The 15,181-nt window shown below is 42.1% G+C and overlaps 1 pseudogene across 1 annotated transcript in view; it reads right to left on the bottom strand.

The window, feature by feature from the left end:
* Positions 1 to 15,181, bottom strand: part of LOC307185551 (putative E3 ubiquitin-protein ligase HERC6) — a 100,565-nt pseudogene that overhangs the window by 64,882 nt on the left and 20,502 nt on the right. The window contains exon 4 of the transcript in view: positions 1,079 to 1,385. The product of the transcript in view is annotated as a putative E3 ubiquitin-protein ligase HERC6 (transcript). The remainder of the gene's footprint in view (positions 1 to 1,078; positions 1,386 to 15,181) is intronic.

The raw sequence follows: 15,181 nt of genomic DNA on the forward strand, positions 1-15,181 counted from the left end.
TCTCCACTTGGCGATGTTAGGAAGTCAGTTGTATTTGTGGGTCTGGAGCTCAGAGAGGTCTGTGCCAGAGATCTGAATTTGGCAGCCGTCTGTGACAAGCAGGAAACATGGAAATGGATGAGAGCAAGTAAGGAGTGAGAAGACTGCCTAACATGTAGTGAGGAAACCCGAGTTTTCCTTGGCCTGGATTCAGCTCTTCACACCTCTTTCCCCTTACTGATACACACCCCCGCTTCTGAAAGAGCAAAACACGTCCAACCGTTAATCAGGAGGAGAAACATCTCAAGAAAACTTAGACAGAGAACACCCGGAAAGCACCTTGCCAAAGAGCGTCCCCAGAAGCTTGGAAGAATTACTTCAGCTTCTGCAGGAGCTTGTGGTACAGATATGGAATAACCTGAGCATTCAGAGAGGTGGACTCTTTTTTCACGTTATGATTCCCAGAGCTATTGTTTCATCCATAGCCTGCTACGCACTGCACATTCACCAAGGAAAAATACACATCTAGCCCTTACACCATCTATTCGTGCTATCATTAAAATAGCTCTGGGGCAGACACTTATCTATCATGAGAATTTTCATGAGATAAAAATCTGAACTTTAAGAAAGAGCAAAACAAACTCTTAGTTCATAAGCCAGTGAGGATGAATGTTTCCATCTAAGTTCATTAGTGAAGTTTCTTTCTCGTTCTGATAGGGAGTTGTGAAGTAACTGAGAAATGCGGCGATGAATAAGAGAGGGGAGCTGGATCAGCCATGCCAGTATTTCTGGACTGTTCAGTCAGCAGTATCAATAGAGCAAATCGTTATAACTCCAGTTTTGTGACAATCTGGTCACGTCTGTTAAGAGTGTATGTAGGGTTTCCCTGGTGGCGCAGTGGTTAAAAATCCGCCTGCCAATGCAGGGGACATGGGTTCGAACCCTGCGCCACCGGGGAAGCCCCCAACACCATTTTTTGAGAATAACTCCTTACTACCGATCAACCACAAGCTCCTAGATTCGTCAAAATTATTCCACCAAGGTGGAGGCCACTGTCCCCGGCGTGGTCAACATACATCTGCAAGCCTCTGACACCTACCTCGCTCTGGGCTTCCATTTCAACCACGACGATGTGGCTCCGGAAGGCTTGGGCCGCTTTTTCCGTGAATAGGCTGAGGAGAAGTGCGAGGGCCTAAGCGTCTCTTGAAAATGCAAAACCAGCATGGCGGCTGTGCCCTCTTCCAGGACGTGCAGAAGCCGTCTCAAGATGAATGGGGTAAAACCCAGGACGCTGTGGAGGCTGCCATTCTCGGGGAGAAGAACCTGAACCAGGCCCTTTCCCACCTGCAGGCCCTGGATTCTGCCCCTGCAGATCCCACCTCTGTGACTTCCTGGAGAGCCGCTTCCTAGAAGAGCATGTAGAGCTCATCAAGCAACGGCTTCCCTAGTGGCGCAGTGGTTGAGCGTCCGCCTGCCAATGCAGGGAACATGGGTTCGTGCCGCGGAGCGGCTGGGTCCGTGAGCCATGGCCGCCGAGCCTATGCATCTCCGCAACGCGCGAGACCACAACAGTGAGAAGCCCGCTTACCGCAAAAAAAAAAAAAAAAAAAAAGAAGAAGATGGGCAAGCACCTCTGCAGGCCTGGCTGGTCCCCAAGCTGGGCTGGGCCAGTATCTTTGAAAGGCTCACCCTCAAGCACGACTAGGCGCTTCCAGAGCCCCTCTGGTGTCAGGGCTTCTGCCTGAAGCCCCTCTCTGCAGCCACTAGACAGCTTTTTAAACACCCTGGAGCCCTCTCCCAAGTCTTGGACCAAATAGAATCAATAAAGCTTTTTGCAGGAAAAAAAAAAAAAGCAGGATTTGAAGTTTTATAATACTCTGCTCACAATTTTTAAAAAATATATGAAAAAAATCTTGAATGAAATTACCAAAAATTAAAATAGTTTTATGAAGGTGGTAAAACAATGGATGGCGATCCTTCTTATTTTCCAAGTTTTCTGTAATGTATGATCACATTTAATTTAAAATACTCTATTCAGTATTGTTATGTCAAATACTTAAATATGTTTCATTTTTTTAATTTAAAAAATGTGTTTAGTTGTTTATTTTGGCCACGCCAAGCGGCTTGGAGGATCTTAGTTCCCCGACCAGGGATCAAACCCATGCCCCCTGCAGTGGAAGCGCAGAGTCCTCACCACTGGACAGCCAGGGAATTCCCTGTTTCATTTATTTTAATTACAATTTAAATATATTATTTTAAAATGCAATAAAAGTTGTACCTTATGGAGGGCTGGAATTTTTCTACATCTCCATCTGGATGGAGGTTACCTGAGTGTATACCTAATAAAAATACTTGTGTTATTTATGACTGACACAAGTTATGCATATTTATATATGTATATATGTTACACCTCAGTAAAAGAGTTTTTTAAATTGTAATCCACAACACGTTATCTAAGGTATACCGGATAAATGAGGCTGACTGTAATTCTTTCTATATTTACCTTCATTTTATCAATACGACACAGTATGATATTCCTGATTTTTAACCTCAAAGACAAAAAAATCTTATAGCATTCCTACCTATCATTGTCTGTTTACTGGAAAACCCTTGTCTCTGGATATAGTACCAAGCTGTCTTGATTGACAGATTGGAAGTGAGGACAACAGGATGGTAGGTAATCCCTCAACCCATAAGATTTCTAGTAATAATAATAGAAATAAAGAGAGAAAACACAGATTGAGACTGGGGATGAACTGCTATTTAAAAACATAAGAAAAATGATCTCTATTTATATTACCACTTGTCATTTTCTTGGTACTTTTTATTCGGAAATTCCTCACAGTGGGAACCTATAGGACACAGACACAAAATGTAGTAAGGTCAAATCTTTGTCAGAAGTGGTGCTGGGAAAACTGGACAGCTACGTGTAAAAGAATGAAACTAGAACATTCTCTAACACCATACACAAAAATAAACTCAAAATGGATTAAAGACCTAAATGTAAGACCAGACACTATAAAACTCTTAAAGGAAAACATAGGCAGAACACTCTTTGACATAAATTGCAGCAGTATCTTTTTTAACCCACCTCCTAGAGTAATGAAAATAAAAACAAAAATAAACAAAAGGGACCTAATTAAGCTCAAAAACTTTTGCACAGCAAAGGAAACCATAAACAAAACAAAAAGACAACCCACAGAATGGGAAAAAATATTTGCAAACAAAACGACCGACAAGGGATTAACCTCCAAAATATACAAACAGCTCATGCAGCTCAATGTCAAAAAAACAAACAACCCAATCAAAAAATGGGCAGAAGACCTCAATAGACATTTCTCCAAAGAAAGATATACAGATGGCCAAAAAGGACATGAAAAGATGCTCAACATCACTAACTATTAGAGAAGTTCAAATCAAAACTACAATGAGGTAACCTCACACCACTCAGAACGGCCATCATCAAAAAGTCTACAAACAGTAAATGCTGGAGATGGTTCGGAGAAAAGGGAACAATTCTACACTGTTGGTGGCAATGTAAATTGGTATAGCCACTGTGGAGAACAGTATGGAGATTCCTAAAAAACTAAAAATAGAGCTATCATATGATCCAGCAATCCCACTCCTGGGCATATATCCAGAGAAAACCAAAATTTGAGAAGATACATGCACCCCAATGTTCACTGCAGCACTATTTACAATAACCAAGACATGGAAGCAACCTAAATGTCCATCAACAGAGGAATGGATAAGGAAGATCTGGTACATATGTACTCAGCCATAAAAAAGAATGAAATAACGCCATTTTCAGCAGCATGGATGGACATAGAGATTATCATACTAAGTGAAGTAAGTCAGACAGAGAAAGACAAATATATGATATCACTTATATGTGGAATCTAAAAAAATGATACAAATGAAGTTATTTATAAAACAGAAACAGACTCACAGACATAGAAAACAAACTTATGCTTTCCAAAGGGGAATGGTCAGGGGAGGGATAAATTCGGAGTTTGGGATTAACATATATATGCTACTATACATAAAATAGATAATCAACAAGGCACGGGGAACTCTACTCAATAATCTGTAATAAACTATATGGCAAAAAGAATCTAAAAAAGAATGGATATATGTATATGTATAACTGAATCACTTTGCTGTACACCTGAAAATAACACAACATTGTAAATCAACTCTACTCTAATATAAACTAAAAATTAAATTTAAAAAATCTTTGTCAGAAATTAGCAATCAGAGCCAGAGCTAGAACATGAGCGTTTTCGAAACACAGTCCTGAGATTCAGATGTGCTTCTTTAAAAGGTCAGATCCCGAGAATATCAGTCTTCTCAGTGGAAGCTGTCTTTTTATTAAAGTTGGTGTCCATTTAAATGTAAATTTTTGAGTTATTACTAGAAAGAGTATGTCTAATATCTCAGACTGTAGGGAGCAATCTCTCCCCAGAGCTCCCTGACTGGAGATACTCCCTGATGAACAGGGATATGCTAATTCAAACAATTTGTAAATTTCAGGAACTGTTTTCAGGAACAGCCTAGCTTACTCTCTGTGACCTGGAACAATGCCCATTTGGAGATGTCAGCATAAAATGAGAAGTATTATATCACTTTCCCCTGTACCTCTGGCTCGTGTATGCACATGACTTTTTCACTATAAGCCTGTAAAGAAGGTCACTTACTTTCCCGTGTTTCTCATTCTTCACGATTATCACATAAGATGTTTGAAAATATTAAGTAATAATATTATTTCAAGACTCTAAATGCCAAGTGCCCAAATTTACCCTATTTCTTTTTTTCCCCAGCTTTATTGAGATATTATTGACATATAAGCTTAAGATATACAACATGATGATTTGATACCTGTATAAATTGCAAAATGTTTATCATACTAAGGTTGGTTAACCCTTCTGTACCCTCCCATAATTACCATTTTTTTGTGTGTGATCCCTGATTTTTTATTTTTTGAATTATTTTATTATTTTTATTTTATTTTTTTTTATTTTTTGCTAGCAGAGTTGCAGTCCTTTCAGGAGGCTCCAGCAGAGAATCTGTTCCCTTGCCTTTTCAGCTTCAGAAAAGAGCTTACTGGAATCAAGTGCTAGGATGGACTCCCCTGTCTCAGCTTGGATTGTATGCACACCTGTGAACAAATCGTTGTACCCAGGAGAAACTGTTACTCTTCCAAGGCTGGCATGGCTAATGTTTCTACTTCTGGAACCAGGGAGTAGTTTTAACTCCATCTGAACTACATAATGGAATACTTGAAGGGACTAGTTCTCCAGCGCAAACAAGGAAGATGAGGTGCTTTTAGCAGTAGTAGGACTAAGCACTGGTCGTGCAAAAACAAGCAAACACAAAAAACCAGTTGTCAGATTCACAGAGATTCAGAGAAAACACATTCACATTTTTGCTATACAGTCAACCAGGCTGCTCGATCCAAGGGTTACTGAGTACTGAGCACTGGGTGCTGCGAAAGATGCAAAGATAAGCGAGACAAGGTCCTACTCTCTAGGAGCAATCGTCCAAAGCTTTGCTTTCAAACTTTAGTGGGAATAAGGTTGCTTAGGGAACTTGTTTAAAATGCAGGTTCTGGGCTCTCTTCCAGACTTGTTAGGTGATTCTAATACAGGTGATCTCTGAACAGTACTTTGAGAAACACGTGTATAGGAGGTGTCAGCACATACACATACACACAAAAAACGATGATACAAGGAAGAAGTGGAAATTCTCGAGAGTTTTAAATTGTGTGCTCCAAGGGTAAAGCAAGCAGGCCTTAGTCTCAGCTGTGAGAGATGAATGAAGACTTGGTGGCCATAAAGAGATACATTCTGGTTTTTAATAAGCAGAGGAAAGAGCAAGGCATTCTAAGTGAAGCAGTGTGAGTCAAAGCACAGACCCCTAGGGCCCTCAGTCATCCTTTTTAGAGAGTGGTCTGAATAGGATAAAAATTGCATTCTTGGTAGTAGGCTGTAAAAATAACTTAATGCCACCGAATTTGTGTACTTAGAAATGGTTAAATGGTAAATTTTGTTATGTATATTTTACTTTTTTTTTTTTTTTAAGTAACTTAAGACCTATTGGTGGAGGGATTCTATCTATGTGATAGAAATTCGGCTTGCGTCTGGAAGCCCTGATGGTTGGAATCCTCTCAACACTTAAAACACAGCAAGTGATCATGGCCTTTTTTGTTGTTGTTTTTAAGTATTAATCTACTTATTTGGCTGCGCCAGGTCTTAGTTGCGGCATGCAGGTTCTTCAATGCAGCATGTGGGATCTAGTTCCCTGACCAGGGATCGAACCCAGACCCCCTGCACTGGGAGCACGGAGTCTTAACTGCTGGGCCACCAGGGAAGTCCCCAGGGTCATGGTCTTTATCAGCAGGAATGTTGTGCAAATATTTGCTCCCTGCTTAGGCTCAGTCATCAGAAAGGATGGGGGGCCCTGGCACTGGGGCAGGATTCTGGAGGCTCCTGCTCTGCCAGCTGCAGACCTTCTGGCAGAGGTCCCGGGGGAGGGGCAGGGCATCCAGGGCAGTGAAAGGCACTTGGGGGTTCAGGGAAGCAACTGCGTTACCAACTGAAATGGAAGTGTTTCAATATTTTCAGAACTGGTCTGACTGTATCAGTGTAAACTGGCTGAACACCAACAATATTCCCGGGTGTTTGGGGCATTGTGTTCTATTTCCAGCGCCTGTTTAGCTGCAGGAAAGCTTAAAAAGAAGGCTGGATTTGTCTTTTCCTAGCATATCTTACCGAAATGGATCCTCCACTACAGTTTCACTTTTCCTCTTCTCCAACCTTTCTACCTGCAGTGATCCCCATACACACACTCCCAGGCGCCCAGTTCCCAAGAGTAGACCTCAACACCAACACCTGAGTGTGTTTCAGGTGCTTCCCAAGTCCCCAGATCAGTCCTTCAGCATCTCCCTTACACACCTACCCAAGCTCTTCCCTTATAGCAACTTGCCTGACACCCCACCCAAGAAACAGACCTGATAAATCAAGATGAAGACTTGTACTTCTAAGGATGACCTGTGAAGGCCTCTGTTGTCCAGAGTGGTAGACACACCCCTGTTGCTGTAATTTCCAGGAGAATGGTTGCTGGGGTTAGGAGCTATTTTTGAGAATAGAGTCGTGTGACATCGCTCATCTCTTTTCTTTTTTTTTTTTTTTTTCATCGCTCATCTCTTAAAGCACATCGTGAGGATTTCCACTCGCAGATGACATTTAGTACAGCCGCCCCTCAAATATCTTTGCCCAAAGGAGGCAGGATGACTAAGTAAAATAACATTCACCAAGAATCCCAGAACTCCAGTGACTGCAACCTCATTTTACATGATCTCAAATGTGTCAGTACGTGTTCTGTCTCTAACCCCTTTCCTTTTCCACACTCTCTCTTAGGCAATGAAACAATGGAATTAAAAAGGTGAAGTAGGGCTTCCCTGGTGGCGCAGTGGTTGAGAGTCTGCCTGCCGATGCAGGGGACGTGGGTTCGTGCCCCGGTCCAGGAAGATCCCACATACCACGGAGTGGCTGGGCCCATGAGCCGTGGCCGCTGAGCCTGCGCGTCCGGAGCCTGTGCTCCGCAACAGGAGAGGCCACAACAGTGAGAGGCCTGTGTACCACCAAAAAAAAAAAAGGTGAAGTAACCAGATGCAATCAGGTATCCTGAATTGGATCTTGGAACAGAAAAAGGATATTAGTGGGAAAACTGGTAAAATGCAAATAGATTTCTGTAGTTAATAGTATTGTACCAATGTTAATTTTTTAGCTTTGACAAACATAGTATGTTATATAAGATACTAACATTAAGGGGAAGCTGGGCGAAGTGTACATAGGAACTCTCTGTACTATCTTTGCAAACTTTTTGTCAATCTAAAATTATTCCAAAATAAAATTTTTTTAATAAATTTATTTATTTTATTTATTTATTTTTGGCTGCATTGGGTCTTCGTTGCTGCGCACTGTCTTTCTCTAGTTGCAGGGAGCGGGGGCTACTCTTCGTTGCGGTGTGCGGGCTTCTGACTGCGGTGGCTTTTCTTGTTGCAGAGCACGGGTTCTAGGCGCACAGGCTCGGTAGTTGTGGCCCACGGGCTTACTTGCTCCGTGGCATGTGGGATCTTCCCGGACCAGGGTTTGAACCCGTGTCCCCCGCATTGGCAGGCGGATTCTTAACCACTGTGCCACCAGGGAAGCCCCCAAAATAAGTTTATTTTTAAGAAAGGTCAAGAAGGAAGAGAATCTAGTCCATAATTAGATTCTATTCAAAGAATGACTGCATTCCAATGATACCACTAACACCCTCAGTGTAAAATCTTCCTCCAGGTCATTCAAAGCAGGCAAAGGCAAACTGGCATTCTGGTGTTTTAGCAACAGTCCACAATGCATAATTGTTAAAAACATTACACAAAAAAAGCAGTCCAAAAAACAATTAGAACAAAACACTAAAACATTTTAAAGAAAATATGTTTATATTGATTTAGATTACAGATACGAAGAGAAAAATTAATCCCAATAGTTGATTTACTTTTGAGAATACCTGTGGATTTCATCAAACTGTTGCTTGAAGTATCTCCAGGAATGAGACCAGGGAAAGGAGGGGAAATGTATACGTTTGACTCTATATACTTTTTTTTTTTTTCTTTTTGCGGTACGTGGGCCTCTCACCGCTGGGGCCTCTCCCGCTGTGGAGCACAGGCTCCAGACGCGCAGTCTCAGCGGCCATGGCTCACGGGCCCAGCCGCTCCGCGGCATGTGGGATTTTCCTGGACCGGGGCACGAACCCGTGTCCCCTGCATCGGCAGGCGGACTCTCAACCACTGCGCCACCAGGGAAGCCCGACTCTATATACTTTTGTACTTCATGACTTTGAATTTTCATTTTCTTTTTTTTACAATGAAAATGTATTACTTTTATAATTGTTTAAACAAAGATTTTTTTTTCCAGTAGCAGGTTATGTATCATGTGGAAGAGAGAGCTATGTTTGAAATGGAACACCAGCAACAATTATAACTATAAAATAAGAGAAATGCAGTAATCAAAAAGAAAGCAAAAGAGGGAAGGAAGTTTGCTAGAGAACACATCCAAGATGTTCATGGTGCTTATTACATATAAGATGGATTTTTTCACTTCTGTATTTTGTTTTCTATGATCAATATGTGTTTTTTCATAATTAGTAATATTTTTGAAATTAAAATTACAACCTATACATACATGTATTTATCAAAATTTTGGTACATGTATTATGACACATGCTCCTACGTGGCTCTTTACACCTGAGTAAATGGCAAATTTCATAATATGAATCATAAACTAGCTTCAGAAAAAATTCCTATATCAAAAAAAAAAAATAGGCCTCAAGACCTTGGCCATTGATGCCTAATTGGTTTAGTTTCCTTTTCGAAGTTATTTAGAAAAAATATTTAGCTGTGTACAAGGGCTGCTTTCCAAAATTCTAGAAGTAATGCTCAGGGAGATGCTGTTTGGATATTTCTGTGAAGTGTCTGAAACCAAACATTTGCGAAGTATTTTTGAAAGAAGAACTTCAAACCTCTGGTTTTCTCTCCCTGTGGTTTCTGTTCTCGTCTCCCCTTGAACATCCTTGAGGCACCGCAAACAAAACAAGCCCCAAGTCACATCCAACCTCTTAGCTCTTTCCCAGTCCCAAAATTCTCCTCCTCCAACCTTGCCCTGGAATAGACAGCTAGTGGGAAGCAGCTGCATAGCACAAGGGAGATCAGCTCGGTGCTCTTTGACCACCTAGAGGAGTGGGACAGGGAGGGTGGGAGGGAGACGCAAGAGGGAGGAGATATGGGGATATATGTATACGTATAGCTGATTCACTTTGTCATACAGCAGAAACTAGCACACCACTGTAAAGCAATTATACTCCAATAAAGATGTTTAAAAAAAATTTTATGTTGTATATATTTCAAATATTAATAAAGCAGTTTCATTGGAAAAATAAAAAAAAAAAACAGGGCTTGATTCTCTCCAAAAATAACTGATTCTCTCCAGCTAGATCTGGAGGGGATTTTGCTTCCCCCACCCTAGGAAAGCACTGGAGCAAGCGGGTCGCATTCTCAGAGGTAAGGGGAACATAAACGCCAGGCAGAGGAGGAAGCTCTCAGGGAAAGTGGTGTGGCAGCACTAGACCCCTGGAGCAGAGGAGAGAGAGATTAGCAGCTGAAGTGAGTGTAAACTTTGGAAGGATATTTAAAGGGGATTTTTAGGAAAGTCTGCCTTGGAATGTGCTGCATCCCCCAGCCCTACCCCAGCAGGGCACTCCACCCTTCGTCCCAAAGTCTCTAAAAAACCTGAGTCCTCCATTTATTGGCTGTATGGCCCTGGGCAAATCATTGTACCTCTCTGTTTATTGATCTCCTCATCTGTAAAATGGGGATATGATTGCACTTACTTTATAAGGGTTGTTGTCAGGACGACCTGAATTAATCCTATTCCATAACTCAGACAACACCTGACTCCACTGTAAGAGCTACATAGCTATGTATGAGTCAGCTACTATTTTTCTGGGCCCTCATAGTTCAACTAAAGCTGCTTTTAATGTACCCTGAGCAGATTGGCTCAAAAGTAACCCTGTAGGCTTCCCTGGTGGCGCAGTGGTTGGGAGTCCGCCTGCCGATGCAGGGGACTAATAAAAAATTTCCCTTCTGTGTATAATCTTTCTCAGCAACCCTAGGCAAAACTCGTCATTTCTTCGTCTCTGCTTCCAGGTACATAGCCCTGCCTTTGCACTTAGCCGGTTGTGCTGGAATTGTTTGTTTATGGTCCTGTCTTTCTCAGTGGAATGCGATCCTCTCAGTGACAGAGACGGTGACTAATTCCTTGTTGGCCAGAACCGTGCCCACATGCCTGGCACATCAAAGATGTTTAATAACAGTGTGATGAGTGGACGAATGAATAAATGAGTGGATCAGGTGACATCTACATTGGTAGGAGAGTAAATACAGTTTAGAAAAAAAAAAAGGAGCAAGTAGTATACAGGATCCACCAATAGCCTTGTGACTTTGGGTAAATTTCTTATACCTTGTGCCTCAGTTTCCTCATCTACAAAATGGCAACAATAAACCTTCATGGCTGTGTGATGATTAAATTCATTAATAAACGTAAAGTGCTTAGAAGAGTGCCTGCCGTATAGTAAGCACTCTATGTGCATTAGCTGCTGTTGTTTTTTTTTTCGTTTATGGAGAGAGAATTATTGTAAACTCCATGAGAGAGAGGCACTATGTCCTGACTTATCATTTAATTCCTAACATCTGCTACAATGCTTCATATAGAACAGGAACTCAATGAAGATTTGTGAATAAATATCAAAATAATTTTTAAAAGAACAAAAGAGAAAGGAATGAAGAAACAACCAACCAAACAGACAAACCAAAAAGGGCCAATGGGAATGCATTTGGCACAAAGTACAAAGAAGCCGCTAAGTCACCTCAGTTCTTCACCACTGGGCTAGAGGATAAGGTGTACTTGGAGTCCCTGAATCTTTCCTTTAACGCTCGTGAGAACTTTGACTCTGTCCACCTCAGTCAAGAGCGTTTTTTTAAAAGACAGTGATGGGGAGGGACTTCCCTGGAGGTCTAGTGGTTAAGACCCAGAGCTTCCACTGCAGGGGGTATGGGTTCAATCCCTGGTCGGGGAACTAAGATCCCTCATGCCCCTAGGTACAGCCAAAAAAACCCAAAAAAAACCCACAAAAAGACAGTGAGAGGGAAAGGGATACTGCATACAGGGAATGATTTAACACAAGACATTAAGAGCCAGGAGAGCCTGTGTTTTCTTCTGCAGCCCACGGAATCATGACCTGCTGAAGCCACATGTTCTGATCCTCAGCTTGATCTATAAAAATCAAACTCTAGGGCTTCCCTGGTGGCGCAGTGGTTGGGGATCCGCCTGCCGATGCAGGGGACACGGGTTCGTGCCCCGGTCCGGGAGGATCCCACATGCCGTGGAGCGGCTGGGCCCGTGAGCCATGGCCGCTGAGTCTGCGCGTCCGGAGCCTGTGCTCCACAACAGGAGAGGCCACAGCGGTGAGAGGCCCGCGTACCGCAAAAAAAAAAAAAAAAAAAAAAAATCAAACTCCAAGTACGTGCATGCCTGCCTGCAACCAGGCTATGCGATCGTGACTTCAACGATCACTTGTCACCTGCATTGCAGGAACAAAGTCAAAATGTAAGGGTATTGTCTCAGTTTACACTACTATACCAAATCACCATAGACTGGGTGGTTTAACAACAGAAATTTCTAGAGGCTGGAACAGTTCTAGAGACTGGAAGTCTGAGATCAGCCCAGCATGGTTAGGCTCCGGGGAGAACCCTCTTCGGGGTTACAGACTGTTGTCTTCTCATCATATCTTCATATGGCAGGAAGAGAGCCAGTTGGCCTCTTATATAAGAAGAGCCTTCGTCATGAGGGTTCCACCCGTATGACCTAATTACATCCCAAAGGCCCTACCTCCAAAACTATCACATTGTTATCAGGGTTTCAATATATGAGCTGGGGTGGGAGGTAGATGTAAATGTTCAGTCCATTGAAGGTGATTTGTTTCTTCATGTGTGGAGAGGAGGGGCAAAACTTCATCTCTCCCCATCTTAGGTTCTTAGGTTTCCGGCTGGGGCTCTTTAGCAAAAAGACAGATGAATAAGGGAAAAACAGTTTATTCATGTGTGCAGTACACACCATGTGGGGAAAAACTTAACATGAAGAGTAACTCAAAGTGGTGGCTGAGAAGTCTGGCTTTTCTATAACATAGTCAACAAAGAACAGTACATTTGTAGCAAAGTCACAGGACAAAGGAACGTAGCTTTAGGCTTCCAAGTGCAGCAAACTGTGGGAACGTAAATATATGGGAGGAAACTAATGAAGTCAGGTCTGTCTGTGGATTCCTCTGCTGCCGTCTCTGGACTCATAGAATTTACCTCCAGGAAAAGGGGAATTTATATCTTGCCTATAGGCGGAAAAGGGAGCAACTAGGGAGAGCCTTTCCTGTGTTCATTGCTTTTCAACTGCCTTAAGCTCAAAGTAATGTTTAGGTCAAAGAGGTTTATTTTGTGGTGATGTATTCTGGTCTCCTTCATTCACTACCCAAAAAGGCCAAGAGAAGGAGAAAAATAAATGGGAAGAATTACTCTGTCTCAGTCCACTAGTTTGAACCCCAAACTAGACAAAGAAAGCCAAGGGAGAAAGTATAACCAGATTATAAACTCCATGAGGAGACTGTCAAAGGATAAGTTTCAAAAAGTTAAAAATACCATTTTCATGAAAATATGTAATGAGCACATGTCAAAGATTTTATTCAACTAATTAATAGGGGGCCAGCAGGACGGTTAAGACTGGTTCCTACTTAATGAAAGAATGTTAGCATAAGATTGCTACACTAGATATAAAACTGGTTCATGTTCTTCAAGGCAATTAATTGTAGCCTTTGGAGTTATCTTTTCTAATGGACAAAAATTATTTGCATCTTTATGGGAAAAAACATGTAACTTCACTATGATTGGGCCCTTTAATCAAGAGTAAACAGTGGACTTCCCTGGTGGTGCAGTGGTTAAGAATCCCCCTGCCAATGCAGGGGACACGGGTTTGAGCCATGGTCCGGGGCCGCAGAGCAACTAAGCCCACGAGCCACAACTACTGAAGCCCACGTGCCTAGAGCCGTGCTCCGCAACAAGAGAAGCCACCGCGATGAGAAGCCTGCGTGGCAATGAAGAGTAGCCCCTGCGCACAGCAACTAGAGAAAGCCTGCGCACAGCAACAAAGGCCCAACGCAGCCAAAAATAAATAAATTAATTAATTAACTTAAAAAAAGTAAACAGTGATTTGAACAAGGTATATTCCCCCTAGATTATGAAATATTCCTTGGGTGTACCTGATAAACAATGCCCTCCCATGACATTGAAAGTACACTCATGTTTTTGCTTTATTTCCAAGGTTTAAATAATGTTTCTTAATAGAAAGGATTTTATTCTGTTTTCTTCACTGCTGTGTTACTAGCACCTAGAAGTAGTGCTCATAGAAAGGAATAAAATAATGCCATTTGCAGCAACATGGATGGACATGGAGATCATCATACTAAGCAAAGTAAGTCAAAAAGAGAAAGATAAATACCATATGATATCACTTACATGTGGCATCTAAAATATGACACAAATGAACTTATCTACAAAACAGAAACAGACTCAGAGTCATAGAGAACAGACTTGTGGTTGCCAAGGGGGAGGGTTGGGGGAGGGTTGGATTGGGAGTTTGGGATTAGCAGACGCAAGCTATTATATATAGACTGGATAAACAACAAGGTCCTATTGTATGGCACCGGCAATTGTATTCAATATCCTGTAGTAAACCGTAATGCAAAAGAATATGAAAAAGAATATGTATACATATATATAACTGAATCACTTTGCTGTTCACCAGAAACTAACACACCATTGTAAATCAACTCTACTTCAATAAAAAACAAACAAAAAAAAGAAACTAGTAGGCTCTTGATAAATAGTCGTTGAATGAATGTTCTAAGAAAGCTTTTGTTAGTTGGTTGTTTATAACGCAGAATGCATTTTCCTCTAACGTAATGTTAGAAATTATGGTGATTAGGTCTCTGGTCAGCCCACAAATCTTTCTATCCTGCAATGGCACCAAGAGAGCCTGCTGCCAAGGGCAGGAATGTTTTCATGAGAAATACATTCATCTATTCAAAATGGAAAAACAGGGAGTTACCTGGCCGTCCAGTGGTTAGGAGTCCACGCTTCTACTGCAGGGGACACGGATTCGATCCCATGTCTGGGAACTGAGATCCCACAGACCACGCGGAACGGCCAAAAAAAAAAAAAAAAAATTGAGAACCATGGCCACATCTCTCCCACCTCCACACTTACATCCCCTCCAGCCCACCCACCAATCCCTACCCCAGAGACCTTTCTGAGACCTCAAGGTCTCTATTGCTGGACAATGGTATGGGGAATTTCCCCAGCGATGCTGGCCGCTTTGTGCGTGGGCCTGCAGCAGGCTGTGGTTGAAGGAAAAGAAGGAGCAGGGAGCAGGTGGCCTTGGCTTTGAGGATGAGGTGCTGCGAGGCCTGGAACTCTGATTGTGTGACTCCCAGTATTGCTCTCGGTCATGTGCTTTTAACTACCTTTCTTTTCTTCTGTAGGTTCCAACATGGACTT

Source organism: Stenella coeruleoalba (genome assembly GCF_951394435.1).
Source record: "Stenella coeruleoalba genome assembly, chromosome: 4".
Classification (NCBI taxonomy): domain Eukaryota; kingdom Metazoa; phylum Chordata; class Mammalia; order Artiodactyla; family Delphinidae; genus Stenella; species Stenella coeruleoalba.